Raw genomic sequence first — 16,774 nt, 5'->3', positions numbered from 1 at the left:
CTACAACAACAGCTATCAAGCCAGTTTAAAGATGGCCCCTTTCGAAGCTTTGTACGGGAGAAGGTGCAGAACACCGTTGTTATGGGACGAAGTTGGATACCGTCAGCTGTTCGGACCAGATTTGATTAAGGAATCTGAAGAAAAGGTTAAGTCGATTCGTGATAGACTGAAGATAGCCTAGTCCACACAGAAGAGCTATGCAGATTCAAAACGCAAGGAGACAGTTCATGAAGTCGGAGACAAAGTTTATCTTCGCGTGTCCCCACTTCGAGGAGTTAAGCATTTTGGAGTTAAAGGAAAATTAGCACCACGTTTTGTGGGACCATACGAAGTTCTGGAACGTATGGGAGAAGTTGCTTACAAGTTGGAATTGCCGGAAGGATTGTCGGGAGTTCACGATGTCTTCCATGTTTCCCAGTTGAAAAAGTGCCACGCAGAGATGGCCGTTATTCCTCTAAGAGATACAGTACCACTGGAAGCAATTCAGTTGGATAGTGATTTGACCTACGAGGAGAAACCAGAGAAGATTCTCGAGTATGCCAGCCGAGTCACACGCAGCAAGGTTATCAAGTTCTGCAAAGTTCAATGGAGCCACCATACCAAGGAAGAATCCACCTAGGAACGAGAGGAGGATCTACGGAAAGATCACCTGCACATATTTTCTAGCCAACCCGAATCTCGATGGCGAGATTCATCTTAAGGGGGTAGGTTTGTAACGTCCCAAATTTCCAACTTGGAATGTTATTGCACTAGAGCATCTTGCATATCATATTTTATTTGCATAATTGCTGATCCATAAAAAAAATATCTAAGCAACTCAAGGACCCTTGGAGAGAGTTGGGAATTTATTTATTTTCATATTGGGATTTTCTCAAATAATGAAAAGAGCTCATTGGTTTTTAATTATTTTTCTCTTCAAATATTTCATATATAAAAATATGAGAGAGGGGATAAAATGACTTTCCCAAAATTTAGAAATATTTGAGAGGAAATATTAAAGCCAAATTATAATTTTGATTTGGATTTTATTTGCTATTTTATTTGATTTACGAAAATACGCGTTTTTCAAAATATCATTTCGGCCTATTAAAAATGTCCATGTTATAGAGCTCATTTTAAAGTGTCCGGCAAAATTTGTTTCATCGAAATCGGAGTTCGTATGGACTTCCTTTTTAATTTTCTATCTCGTCCGATTTAAAAAAAATGCAGATTTATTTTTTTATTTTATTTTTTTGGTTTATTTAATTAACGGACGTTCGTCCGTACGTTCGTTTTAACGAACACTGTTCGTTATTTAATTTTAGACGATGAACGTTTGTTCGTCCGATTTATTTTCGGGGATTTTTCCGTGATTAATTTCGATCGTGATTCCTGATCCGAATTTCGTTTTAGTATAACTTTTCGCTCGTTTATCGGAATTAGGTGATTCAAACGCCCAGATTTTCGTTACGAAAATATCTTTGTGATTAATCCACTTGCACAAGATTTTTATAAATGAAATTTTTTACTTTAGTCCAGATTAGTAAACGAATCTAGTTTCTTTCGCAGTTTGAGTTTCGTTGATCCGTTTGATTTGATTCTTATTGCAAACCGGAGTTCTTTACTTGAACTTTCTGGTTAGATCTTATTCTATTTTACTCGTGCATCTATATTGTTTGCTTATGTGTGCTATTGTTTGTTGCGATAGAATACCCGGATTGTGAAGCGTGCTACCACGAGTACCTAGGTTTTGCGGATCATCAGCAAGGCAAGTAACACTTTGATCATATCCCTTATTACCTAGTTTTATTGCATTAGATCCACCCTCACACATTGCATGGTTAGGATCTAATTAACATGTGGGTACTGGGAAGTAGATACTGAGGTAGAACCTATTACCTGTTTACTATTCAAACTTTTGGGAGTTACTTCTACATTACACTATTATTGCTATGCTATGCTCGTAGACGATTATTTGGGTGAGTGATTTCCATGACAGATGTGAGTATTGTTAATTTAAGGTTAACTTATGGTGGCTACTTAAATACACATCTGGGTGGATTGCTTGAGGCACCCTCGAATCCCGAGTGGCTGTCAGGATAACCCGGGGGAACCGTGTGATCATCCTAAGGTCCTCCACCTAGCTTCAAAGGGATCGTAAGACTATTCATACCTGAAACTTACGTGTGCAGCCGCAAGCTATTATGGGCTCTATCATAGTTGAGTAAGTTGTGTGAAGCTCTTGAAGTGGTAGACTAGCAGATGTAGAGGGTATAGGTGGTACGGTCTACCCAGAAGTAGAGAGTTAATGCTTCAGAAAGACTGTGTCCCGAATCTCCGACCATGGATGTATTTCGAGTCTTGTAGGAAAAGTGCACAACCTCTGCAGAGTGTACAGACTAACCATGTTTAGCCGTGTCCCCGGTTATGGACATCTTGAGTATCTGGTTCTTGGATTTTCATGTGTATCTCAACACTCTAAATTAATTTGCGGGTTAATGGTGATTATTTTTGGGTTTGAGTTGGAGGAACCTTCTCATTGTTTAGTAACTAACAACGTAGTTAAATAAACTTTGTTCCACTAATATAGGAAGAAATTTGGCTTTATGCAAAACTGTTAACCATAGAGCTTTCCACCAGCCAAATATGCATGTAGATATAGCTTTTATTTCTGTTCACTGTCTATGTGTTACCTTGCCAGCATATTCCATGTGCTGACCCGTTTATGGCTGCAACGTTCATGTTGCAGACTTTTCCGATATCGAGTAAGTGCCCTAGGTCGTTGTTTTGCACTCAGCTATGCCATTGCAGTTGATGGACCTAATTTATCTTCCAAGCCTTCCGCTGTTATCATATTTAGATGGCCTTAGGCCATATTATTGTAATAAGTTCTCTATGAGAAATTCGATGTAATATGTGTGTGATTGCTACTCTGTTATAATACCCATCGAAGTACTGTGCGTGTCAGCATACCGATCCAGGGATGAAACATATGCATAGAGACTGGACTGATTGAGGTCTGGTCGCTACAGATACTACTTTGCTACTAAATACTTGGCTTTAGATATTAAGTCTTTCAGGTGTGGTTGAATTGACAACTCAGATACTAATACTCGAGAATATTCTTTGGCTCCCATTGAGTCGAATCAATAAATTTGGGTTGAATACTCTACCCTCGAAAAATGTTGCGATCCCCTATACTTGTGGGTTATCAGACACCAACCATTTGGCCACGCTGGTCCTTCGCATTGTTGTGGACGGCTTGCCATTGGCCTATGCACCACTCATCCACTAATGCATCCCAACAATCCATGTTATCCGCACACCATCTCAGGGACACCTATTAGTTAGTAAAGATAAATTTGAGCGCTACGCCTACGAATCAAATCAAGGAAACTAAGTACAAGGCCTTGAGAATAGGTAATTAACTTCATGTACTGCTCCTTCCTCAAAAACTTTTTGTGGCACGGCGACATGGCCTTCTTAATACTATGTGATGCGTAGTAGTCTCGAACAGCCTCGACCCGAGCCTCATGGCATAAGTTCTGTAATAGGCTCTTGCATTCGGTATCGATAATCTTAGCCGCCGCCTCCTGATATCCCTCCTCACACCTGTAGAAGGTCTGCAATCAAACGAGACAACACTAATTAGTATAATAACTAGCTATATTGTTAATTTTAGATTGTGTGTGAAAGGAGAAATTACCCAAAAGTTGTTGATCACCATCTTGGACCTCGTGTAGCACAAGACACCAACGATCATCTCCTTTGATGGGGCTTGGGTAGGCTCGTAGTTCTCCCACCTAAATCCTAGTTGAGGAACTTAACCCTCACCCGGCAACATGAGAAATCCTGGGAAATTTTTCCGGCAAAGCACACCAAGGACGGTGTTCGACTTGTGGACTCCACGGGGGAGATGCTAACCCCTGCAGTATGACAAGGTCAATGCATTAGATATTTGAAGAAAAATGATGGCAAAAGGTACAAAAAGAGTAAATGCACTTACTTATCACCCAGAAGGCCTAATCACCAGCCTCTCCTCGCGGGTCGCCGACACGGCGGGAGACGTGTATCACCACACTAGTACACGGTGACCCCCTCAACAACCTCGCCCTCACTATCTGCACACTCATCCCCGCCACCATTAGCATGGCCACCCGACCCCTCGGTCCGATCCGGCTAGGTACCCCATCCGGACGTCTCCTCGGACATAGTGATGACAAGATGATGTATATACTTCTCGCACCTCGTTTATTACCCCAAGTGGAAGGTTGAGATGGAGCCAGCAGCAAGTTTTCCCATACACGGAGACTCTAAGGTTTATCGAACCAAGAGGACTCCTAGGATCAACAAGTAGGTCTCTTCTACCCTGGCGCTAGCAGAAGAAGTGGACATGAACACACACAAATAACTTTGCTCCCAACAAGTACTGAGAGGTTGTCAATCTCTCCGGCCTTGTAGTTTGCAAAGGATCAAAACACAAGCGGGAAAAAGTAATAGTGATTGCAATGGAAAAGTAAACGAAAACGGTAAATGATGGAGGTGTAAGTAATGATGGTGATATGGACCGGAGTCACATGATGTTCACTAGTGATGTCTCTCTCCCAAAAGATGATAAACAACTATGCTTGGGTAAACAAATTATAGTTGGGCAAATTGACAGAATTATGAACTCACCGCAATGCTAATTACGCTAATTGATAGTTAGAGGTTCAATATTAATGGGGAGTACGCCAACCGGTTAGTCATCGGCATCGACTTACTAATCATCCACCTTGAGATATCTATCCAGAACATCTCGTCGGTATTAAGTTGCGAGCCCCACCCAAAGTGTAAACTCAAAGCAACGGACAACTACATTAATGAACTATGCGTAAGGTAAACAATCCTTGCAACCGTGCTCACAAGCACAGTTGTTTTCTCCCTGGTGGAAACAACACATCCCCTAGTCTCATGTTTTTATCACTCAAGATAGACATCGAGGGGCATGAACCCACAATCGTGCATAACGCTCCCTCTTAGAGTTACAATTTACTACTCGGCCAAAGCAATAAATAGCAACGGAGAACATGCATGAATCACTAAGGAACATAATATAAAAGGATAATCAAATATATAACTCCTAACAATCTGAACATAATCTCATAATCCATCGGATCCCAACAAACCGAGCATAGAAATAGCAAGAGAATGACATAGATGCCTTGATCATGTAGGGCAGCTCACAAGGACTAACCATTGAAGCACAAGATTGGAGAGAAGACATCACATAGCTACTAGTCATGGATTCATGGTCCAAGGAGGACTACTCACGACACGTCCGGGAAGCGTCCATGGCGGTGGAGAATCTCCCGGAGGTCAATCCTCCCTCCGGTAGGGTGCCGGGAAGAGGTCTCCTAACGCTCCCGATCTCGGAAGCGCTGCGGCGGCAGAACGCTGGAGAAATTCGTGATTCCGGAAGTTGTGGAAGGGTTTCCTCTTGGAGGACTAAATATAGGCCAAAGGAGGGCACCGGAGGAGGTGGGGGCCCACCAAGGGGGCCTCCTGGCGTGGCCTAGGGCCTGGCCACGCCAGCAGGTCACCTGGACGGCCCCGAGCCCCCCTCTGGCCCATCTTCGGTGATCTGGAAGCTTCTGTTTCGCATATTTTGATATATTTTTCCTGGAATTTTTTGGGGTTCGGAAAATTGGGTAAAAGCCCCTACAAAATAGACATCAACAGACAGAAACTGGCATTGGGCGCACTGAGTTAGTAGGTTAGTCCAAATATGTGTAAAATGATATAAAAGTGTAGCACAACATATAACAATGTCACCCAAAAGATCATGGAACAAGCACAAATTATAGATACGTTTGGGACATATCTCATAGCCCCTGGATCCCGAGTCTCGTTGGCCGAAGCCTGTGGCCCGGAGTCTCGTGGGAGGTAGCCCCTGGTATAGGAGTCTCGTGGGCCGAAGCCTCTAGAATCGGAGTCTCATGGGCCGAAGGCCCATTGACCCGAGGCTCCTAGTATGGAGTCCCCGTAGGCTCCACCTCAAACGGGTCCACCCTAGTAGTCTTGTGCTCGGGTGAATGAGCTGGGGGTGGCGGCGAGGACAGCATAGAAGTCCACCTAACTCTCCCGTGACCTTGTCCTGTACCTTTCGCCTTCGTCCCTACCTGACCTCCTCCCCCGATGGGCAATGACGCCGATGAAGAAGCGCCCGAGGGTGTCCCCAAACTGTCTTCCAACGCTCTACAAAGAGATTGGGGTGGAATGGAAGTGCCCCTCCCGCGGCCCGCTGAAGAAGAACTACCCGTGGAACGATCTGGACCCGCGCCCACCATCTTTCAACACCTATCGTGATAAAGAGTAAAAGAAGTTAGTACAACATAAAAAAATTGAATACGTGGCATGAATAATAATATGTACATATGTAGTTTAAGTTGGGATGCATACAAACTAATAATAGTGTGGATCATCTATATAAGCTTCGGGATCAGTAAATGCATCAACATCATCACTATCACGCATGTCATCATGAACGACGTGCTCATCGGGCTCAGCGACATCAACATGTGGAAGGGTCTTCTGTATTAGGTCAAGCATTGAAAGGTCATCCACAGTAGTGAGCTCTGCTGGTTCTAGCTTAGGGGTGAAATCGGATTCACTTCGTTGTCTATTTCCATATTCTGGGTGAAGTAGAGCGGTACTTGAAACGTATCTTGGAAAGATATGCTTCTTGGAAGAATTCACCGTCATAAGTGTCAGGGTTAATGTGAGGTTCATAATGCTCTTCATTGTGGGGAGGTGATCTAGCATGTGGCGGCACATCATAAACAACATCCCAACCATTTAGATTCTCATCAGTTTGGCACGCCCACGGTAGATACAAAACTTGGGTCGCATGTTGAGCCATAATATTGATATCGGGAACATCTGAATGGATACTTTGTTTGATATTGACTAGTCCTATATGTTCATGAGTCCTTCAAGTCTTCTTTGGATGTAACTGTTGGGGAACGTTGCATGGGAAACAAAAAAATTCCTACGCACAAGAAGACCTATCATGGTGATGTCCAACTACGAGAGGAGATTTGGATCTACGTACCCTTGTAGATCGCACAGCAGGAAGCATTAAGAAACGCGGTTGATGTAGTGGAACGTCTTCACGTCCCTTGATCCGACCCAGGAACCGTCCCGTGATCCGTCCCACGATCCGTTCCGATCTAGTGCCGAACGGACGACACCTCCGCGTTTAGCACACGTACAGCTCGATGATGATCTCGGCCTTCTTGATCCAGCAAGCAAGACAGAGAAGTAGATGAGTTCTCCGGCAGCGTGACGGCACGCTGGTGGTGGTGACGATCTACTCCCGCAGGGCTCCGTCTGAGCTCCGCAGAAATCCGATCTAGAGGTAGAACTATGTGGTCTAGGGTTCAGTTGCACGTGGCAAAAGTTGTCTCAAATCAGCCCTAAAACACCACTATATATAGGAGGGAGGGGGGGGAGGAGGCTTGCCTTGAAAGCCAAGCCCTCAAGGGGTGCGCCGGCCAAGGAGGAGGAGGACTCCTCCTCCAATTTGGTTTGGGGAAGGAGGAGTCCTCCTCTTCCTTCCCACCTCCCAATTTCCCTTTTCTTTTTCTTTTCTTTCTGGTATTTCTATAAGTGGCGCCATGGGCCCCTTGGGCTGACTCCACCAGCCGACTAGGGACTTGTGGCACCACCCTATGGCCTTGGGCTCACTCTCGGGTGGGTGGTCCCCTCTCGGTGAACTCCCGGAACCCATTCATCACTCCCGGTACACTACTGGAATTGCCCGAAACTTTCCGGTAACCAAATGAAACCATCCTATATATCAATCTTCGTTTCCGGACCATTCCGGAAACCCTCGTGACGTCCTGATCTCATCTGGGACTCCGAACAACATTCAGTAACCACACATATAACTCAACTATACTAAAACATCACCGAACCTTAAGTGTGCAGACCCTGCGGGTTCGAGAACTATGTAGACATGCCCCGAAGCACTCCTCGGTCAATATCCAATAGCAGGACCTAGATGCCCATATTGGATCCTACATATTCTCCGAAGATCTTATCGGTTGAACCTGAGTGTCAAGGATTCATATAATCCTGTATGTCATTCCCTTTATCCTTCGGTATGTTACTTGCCCGAGATTCGATCATCGGTATCCGCATACCTATTTCAATCTCGTTACCGGCAAGTCTCATTACTCGTTCCGTAATACAAGATCACGTGACTTACACTTAGTCACATTGCTTGCAAGGCTTGTGTGTGATGTATTATTACCGAGTGGGCCCCGAGATACCTCTCCGTCACACGGAGTGACAAATCCTGTCTTGATCCATACTAACTCAACGGACACCTTCGGAGATACCTATAGAGCACCTTTATAGTCACCCAGTAACGTTGTGACGTTTGATGCACACAAGGTATTCCTCCGGTGTTAGTGAGTTATATGATCTCATGGTTATAGGAACAAATACTTTACACGCAGAAAACAATAGCAATAAAACGACACGATCAATATGCTACGTTCATAGTTTGGTTCTAGTCCATCACATGATTCTCCTAATGATGTGATCTAGTTATCAAGTGACAACACTTGCACATAGCCAGAAAACCTTGACTATCATTGACCAATTGGCTAGCCAACTAGAGGCTTGCTAGGGACATTGTTTTGTCTATGTATCCACACATGTATCTATGTTTTCATTCAATACAATTATAGCATGGATAATAATCGATTATCTTTAAACAGGAAATATAATAATAACTATTTATCATTGCCTCTAGGGCATATTTCCAACAGTCTCCCACTTGCACTAGAGTCATTAATCTAGTCCTCACATCGCCATGCGATTTACATTGTAATAAATCGAACACCCATATAGTTCTGGTGTTGATCATGTTTTGCCCGTGGAAGAGGTTTAGTCAGCGGGTCTGCTACATTCAGATCCATGTGCACTTTGCAAATATTCATGTCATCTCCTTCGACGTAGTCGCGGATGAGGTTGAAGCGTCGTTTGATGTGTCTGGTCTTCTTCTTAAACCTTGGTTCCTTTGCTCAGGCAATGGACCAGTGTTGTCACATAACAGGGTTAATGGATTTAGTGCGCTCGGCACAACTCCTAGATCTGTCATGAACTGCTTCATCCATACACCCTCCTTTGCTGCCTCCGAGGCAGCCATGTACTCCGCTTCACATGTAGAATCTGCTACGACGCTCTTCTTGGAACTGCACCAGCTTACTGCACCCCCTTTAAGAATAAATACGTATCCGGTTTGCGACTTAGAGTCATCCGGATCGGTGTCAAAACTTGTGTTGACATAACCTTTTACGACGAGCTCTTTGTCACCTCCATAAACGAGAAACATTTCCTTAGTCCTTTTCAGGTACTTCAGAATATTCTTGACCGCCGTCCAGTGATCCACTCGTGGATTACTCTAAAACCTGCCTGCCATACTTATGGCCAAGCTGACATCTCGTCTAGTGCACAACATTGCATACATGATAGAACCTACGGCTGAAACGTAGGGGGCGGAACTCATTTGTTCTCTATCTTCCGCAGTTGCTGGGCACTGAGTCTTACTCAATTTTGTACCTTGTAATACTGGCAAGAACCCTTTCTTGGAGTGATTCATTTTGAACTTCTCAAAAACTTTATCAAGGTATGTGCTTTGTGAAAGTCCTATCAGGCGTCTCGATCTATCCCTATAGATCTTAATGCCTAGAATGTAAGCAGCTTCTCCTAGGTCCTTCATAGAGAAACTTTTATTCAAGTAATCCTTTATGCTCTCCAAAAGCTCCAGGTTGTTTCCAATCAGCAATACGTCATCCACATATAATATTAGAAACGCCACAGAGCCCCCCTCACTTTCTTGTAAATACAAGATTCTCCAACCACTTGTATAAACCCAAATGCTTTGATCACCTCGTCAAAGTGCTTATTCCAGCTCCGAGATGCTTGCACCAGTTCATAAATGGATCGCTGGAGCTTGCACACTATGTTAGCATTCTTTGGATCGACAAAACCTTTGGGTTGCATCATATACAACTCTTGCTTAAGAAAACCGTTAAGGAACGCCGTTTTGACATCCATCTGCCAGATTTCATAATCGTAAAAAGAAGATATTGCTAACATGATTCGGACGGACTTAAGCATCGCTACCGGCGAGAATGTCTCATCGTAGTCAACTTCTTGAACTTGTAAAAAACCCTTTGCCACAAGTCGACCTTTATAAACGGTCACATTACCGTCTGCCTCCGTCTTCTTCTTAAAGATCCATTTGTTCTGAATAGCCTTCCGGCCTTCAGGTAGTACTTCCAAAGTCTAGACTTTGTTCTCGTACATGGATCCTATCTCGGATTTCATGGCCACCAGCCATTTGTTGGAATCCGGGCACACCATTGCTTCCTCATAATTCGCAGGTTCATTGTTGTCCAACAACATAATTGATAAGACAGGATTACCGTACAACTCAGGAGCAGTACGTGATCTTGTCGACCTGCGAGGTCCGATAGGAACTTGATCCAAAGTTTCATGATCATCATCATCAACTTCCTCCTCAACGGCGCCATAGCAACAGGGGTTTCCCCTTGCCCTGCGCCACCATCTAGAGGGATTAGAGGTTCGACAACCTCATCAAGTTCTGTCTTCCTCCCACTCAATTCTTTCTTGAGAAACCGCTTCTGAAGAAAAGCTCTGTTTTTAGCAACAAACACTTTGCCCTCGGATTTGAGATAGAATGTATACCCAACTGTCTCTTTTGGGTAACCTATGAAGACACACTTTTCCGCTTTGGGTTCCAGCTTTTCACGTTGAAGCTTTTTGACATAAGCATCATATCTCCAAACTTTAAGAAACGACAACTTTGGTCTTTTGCCATACCACAGATCGTAAGGTGTCGTCTCAACGGACTTTGATGGTGCCCTATTTAAAGTGAATGCAGCTGTCTCTAATGCATAACCCCAAAACGATAACGACAAATCGGTAAGAGACATCATAGATCGCACCATCTCTAATAAAGTACGATTACGACGTTCGGACACACCATTACGTTGTGGTGTTCCACGTGGTGTCAACAGTGAAACAATTCCACATTGTCTTAAGTGCACACCAAACTCGAAACTCAGATATTCACCCCCACGATCAGACCGTAGGAACTTGATCTTCTTGTTATGATGATTTCAACTTCACTCTGAAATTGCTTGAACTTCTCAAACATTTTAGACTTGTGCTTCATCAAGTAGACATAACCATATCTACTCAAATCTTCAGTGAAGGTGAGAAAATAATGATATCCAATGCGCGCCTCCACACTCATCGGACCACATACATCGGTATATATGATTTCCAACAAGTCACTTGCACACTCCATTGTTCCGGAGAACGGTGTCTTAGTCATCTTGCCCATGAGGCATGGTTCGCACGTGTCAAGTGAATAAAAGTCAAGTGACTCCAAAAGTCCATCGGAATGGAGTTTCTTCATGTGCTTTACACCCTTACGACCTAAGCGGTAGTGCCACAAAAACATGGCGCTATCATTGTTAACTCTTACTCTTTTGGTCTCAATGTTATGTATATGTGTATCATCGCTATCAAGATTCAATATGAATAATCCTCTCACATTGGGTGCATGACCATAAAAGATATTACTCATATAAATATAACAACCTTTATTCTCTGACTTAAACGAGTAACCGTCTCGCAATAAACAAGATCCAGATATAATGTTCATGCTTAACGCAGGCACTAAATAACAATTATTTAAGTTCATAACTAATCATGATGGTAACTGAAGTGAAACTGTGCCGACGGCGATTACATCAACCTTGGAACCATTTCCCACGCGCATCGTCACTTCATCCTTCGCCAGCCTTCACTTATTCCACAGTTCTTGTTTCAAGTTGCAAATATGAGAAACAGAATCGGTATCAAATACCCACGCACTACTACGAGAGCTGGTTAAGTACACATCAATAACATGTATATCGAATATACCTGATTTTTCCTTGGCCGCCTTCTTATCAGCCAAATACTTGAGGCAGTTGCGCTTCTAGTGACAACACTCCGTTTCAGGCTTAGGTCCAACTTTGGGTTTCTTCGTCGGATTGGCAACAGGCTTGCCGCTCTTCTTGGAATTACCCTTCTTTCCTTTGTCGTCTCTCTTGAAACTAGTGGTCTTATTCACCATCAACACTTGATGCTCTTTACGGAGTTCTGACTCTGCAACTTTCAGCATCGCGAATAACTCGCCGGGTGACTCTTTCATCCCTTGCATGTTATTGTTCAACAGAAAGCCCTTGTAGCTTGGTGGAAGTGATTGAAGAATTCTGTCAGAGATAGCCTCTTGCGGGAGTTCAATCCCTAGCTCAGCTAGACGATTTGAGTACCCAGACATTTTGAGCACATGTTCACTGACAGACGAATTCTCCTCCATCTTGCAAGCATAGAATTTATTGGAGGTCTCATACCTCTCGATCCGGGCGTTCTTCTGAAAGGTAAACTTCAACTCCTGGAACATCTCGAATACTCCATGACACTCAAAGCGACGTTGAAGTCCCGGCTCTAATCCATACAAGGTTGCACATGTAACTACTGAGTAGTCCTCCCTACGTGTTAACCAAGCGTTCTTAACATCTTGGTCAGCCGTAGCGGGTGGTTCATCTCCTAGCGCAGCATTAAGGACATAATCCTTCTTCCCAGCTTGCAGGACCAACTTAAGATTAGGAGCCGAGTCTACAAAGTTGCTTCCATCATCTTTCAACTTAGCTTTCTCTTGGAACATATTAAAATTCAGGGTGACTGTCGTGTGAGCCATTCATCTACAATACAAATATTTCAAAGTGGACTTAGACTATGTTCAAGATAATTAGAGTTTAACTAATCAAATTGCTTGCTAAACTCCCACTCAAAAAATACATATCTCTAGTCATTTGAGTGGTATATGATCCAAATTCACTAACTCAAGTCCGATCATCACGTGAGTTGAGAATAGTTTCAGTGGTAAGCATCTCTATGCTAATCATATCAACTATAGGATTCATGCTCGACCTTTCAGTCTCATGTGTTCCGAGGCCATGTCTACACATGTTAGGCTCGTAAAGCTTAACCCGAGTGTTCCGCGTGTGCAACTGTTTTGCACCCGTTGTATGTGAACGTTGAGTCTGTCACACCCGTTCATCACGTGGTGTCTCGTAACGATGAACTATAGCAACGGTGCACAGTCGGGGAGAACACAATTTTGTGTCGCAATTCTTGTGAGAGATCACCTCATAATGCTACCGTCGTTCTAAGCAAAATAAGGTGCATAAAAGGATTAACATCACATGTAATTCGTAAGTGACATGATATGGCCATCATCATGTGCTTCTTGATCTCCATCACTAAAGCACCGACACGATCTTCTTGTCACCGGCGCCACACCATGATCTCCATCATCATAATCTCCATCAATGTGTCGCCATCGAGGTTGTCGTGCTACTTATGCTATTACTACTAAAGCTACGTCCTAGCAATATAGTAAACACATCTGCAAGCACAAACCTTAGTTTAAAGACAACCCTATGGCTCCTGCCGGTTGCCGTAGCATCGACGTGTAAGTCGATATTAACTATTACAACATGATCATCTCATACATCCAATATATCACATCACGTCATTGGCCATATCATATCACAAGCATACCCTACAAAAACAAGTTAGACGTCCTCTAATTTGTTGTTGCATGTTTAACGTGGCTGCTATGGGTATCTATTATGATTGCATCGTACTTACGCAAAAACCACAACGGAGATGCGCAAATTGCTATTTAACCTCTCCAAGGACTGCCTCGGTCAAAACCAATTCAACTAAAGTTGAAGAAACCGACACCCGCCAGTCGTCTTTATGCAACGAGGTTGCATGTTAGTCGATGAAACGAGTCTCCCGTAAGCATACGAGTAGTGTCGGTCCAGGCCGCTTCAATCCAACAATATCGCCGAACCGAGAAAAGACTAAGGAGGGCAGCAAATCAAACATCACCATCCACAAAACCTTTTGTGTTCTACTCGAGATAACATCTACGCATGAACCTAGCTCATGATGCCACTGTTGGGGAACGTTGCATGGGAAACAAAAAATTTCCTACGCACACGAAGACCTATCATGGTGATGTCCATCTACGAGAGGAGATTTGGATCTACGTACCCTTGTAGATCACACAATAGGAAGCGTTAAGAAACGCAGTTGATGTAGTGGAACGTCTTCACGTCCCTCGATCCGCCCCATGAACCATCCCATGAACCGTCCAGCGATCCGTCCCACGATCCATTCCGATCTAGCGCCGAATGGACGACACCTCCGCGTTCAGCACACGTACAACTCAACAATGATCTCGGCCTTCTTGATCCAGCAAGCAAGACGAAGAAGTAGATGAGTTCTCCGGCAGCGTGACGGCGCACCGGTGGTGGTGAAAATCTACTCCTGCACGACTCCGCTCGAGCTCCGCAGAAATCCGATCTAGAGGTAGAACTATGTGGTCTAGGGTTGAGTTGCACTTGGCAAAAGTTGTCTCAAATCAGCCCTAAAACACCACTATATATAGGAGGGAGGGGGAGGAGGCTTGACTTGAGGGACAAGCCCTCAAGGTGTGCGCCGGCCAAGTAGGAGGAGGACTCCTCTTCCAATTCGGTTTGGGGAAGGAGGAGTCCTCCTCTTCCTTCCCACTTCCCAATTTCCCTTTTATTTTTCTTTTCTTTTTGGTATTTCTATAAGTGGCACCATGGGCCCCTTGGGATGACTCCACCTGCCCACTAGGGACTTTTGGCGCCACCCTATGGCCTTGGGCTCACTCCTGGGTGGGTGGGCCCCTCCCGGTGAACTCCCGGAACCCATTCGTCACTCCCGGTACACTGCCGAAATTGCCCGAAACTTTGCGGCAACCAAATGAAACCATCCTATATATCAATCTTCCTTTCCGGACCATTCCAAAAATACTCGTGACGTCCGTGATCTCATCCGGGACTCCAAACATCATTCGGCAACCACACATATAACTCAACTATACTAAAACATCGCCGAACCTTAAGTGTGCAGACCCTACGAGTTCGAGAACTATGTAGACATGCCCCGAGGCACTCCTCGGTCAATATCCAATAGCGGGATCTGGATGCCCATATTGGATCCCACATATTCCCCGAAGATCTTATTGGTTGAACCTCAATGTCAAGGATTCATATAATCCCATATGTCATTCCCTTTGTCCTTTGGTATGTTACTTGCCCGAGATTCGATCGTCGGTATCCGCATACCTATTTCAATCTCGTTACCGGCAAGTCTCTTTACTCGTTCCGTAAGACAAGATCCCGTGACTTACACTTAGTCACATTGCTTGCAAGGCTTGTGTGTGATGTTGTATTACCGAGTGGGCCCTGAGATACCTCTTCGTCACACGGAGTGACAAATCCCAGTCTTGATCCATACTAACTCAACGTACACCTTCGGAGATACCTGTAGATCACCTTTATAGTCACCCAGTTACGTTGTGACGTTTTATGCACACAAGGTATTCCTCCGGTGTCAGTGAGTTAGATGATCTCATGGTGATAGGAACAAATACTTGACACGCAGAAAACAATAGCAATAAAACAACACGATCAATATGCTACGTTCATAGTTTGGGTCTAGTCCATCACATGATTCTCCTAATGATGTGATCTAGTTATCTAGTGACAACACTTGCACATAGCCAAAAAACCTTGACTATCATTGATCAACTGGCTAGCTAACTAGAGGCTTGCTAGGGACATTGTTTTGTCTATGTATCCACACATGTATCTATGTTTTCATCCAATACAATTATAGCATGGATAATAAAGGATTATCTTTAAACAGGAAATATAATAATAACTATTTATCATTGACTCTAGGGCATATTTCCAACAGGAACCAATATCATTTGAAAACTACGATGTCCGGTGGGTTTTCACCATAGAATTGAAGTTCATAAATTGGTTCAACTCTTACATAATATTCGGTACCTCCTTCACTGACAACACAGACACCAATATTTTTAGATTTCTGGTTGGGCATAGATAGCTCTTTGCAAAGGTATGAAAGTAATACCCGTTTATGTTGTATTTCTCAAATGAGCGGACCTTAGATTCAAAACCATTAGCAGCTTGTCTTAATTCGGCGTCCATAGACTCTGAATTAGCCTACAAGTTTTCTACGAAAGGAATGTTGCATTAGCCGCAAGTTAGACCAAGAAATGAAATGGTCCATTATTGATTGTTACCCTTTGTCTGAACAAAGAGATGAAACCGGGATAGCCAACTCCATGCTTTGCATAATCTTCCCGGATAGTTGGGCCCTGGAATTATCAATGTCAGGAGTATGTTCTTTCTTTGCATAATCTGTCTGGGGGGAGATTGAGTGGAATGATAAATATAGGCCAACTACTATATTGGGTTGCCTCCATACCAAAGGGATTGAACCCATCCGTGCCGACACAGACTCGAGGTTGCCTTCGATCTACCGCTTTATCCGGATATAATGCATCGAAGTGCTTCCACGCTTCGGCATCCGATGTGTGTACCAACATCTTATTCCCATATGCATCTAGTTTGGTTCTTTTGCCCAATTTGTACCATGTCATCTCTTTGCCCGTTTCTTCGACCATGAAAAGATGTTGAAGTCTTGGTATGATTGGCATTTACCGAAGAACATTAACTAGTATTTTTGTCTGCCTCTTCTCACCCATACCATTGTCGTCCACAACATACCTGGAAGACTTGCAAATGGG

Source organism: Hordeum vulgare, chromosome 5H (assembly GCF_904849725.1).
Source record: "Hordeum vulgare subsp. vulgare chromosome 5H, MorexV3_pseudomolecules_assembly, whole genome shotgun sequence".
Taxonomy (NCBI): Eukaryota; Viridiplantae; Streptophyta; class Magnoliopsida; order Poales; family Poaceae; genus Hordeum; species Hordeum vulgare.
The sequence above is the reverse complement of the archived record's forward strand: the minus strand, read 5'-3'. Positions refer to the sequence as shown.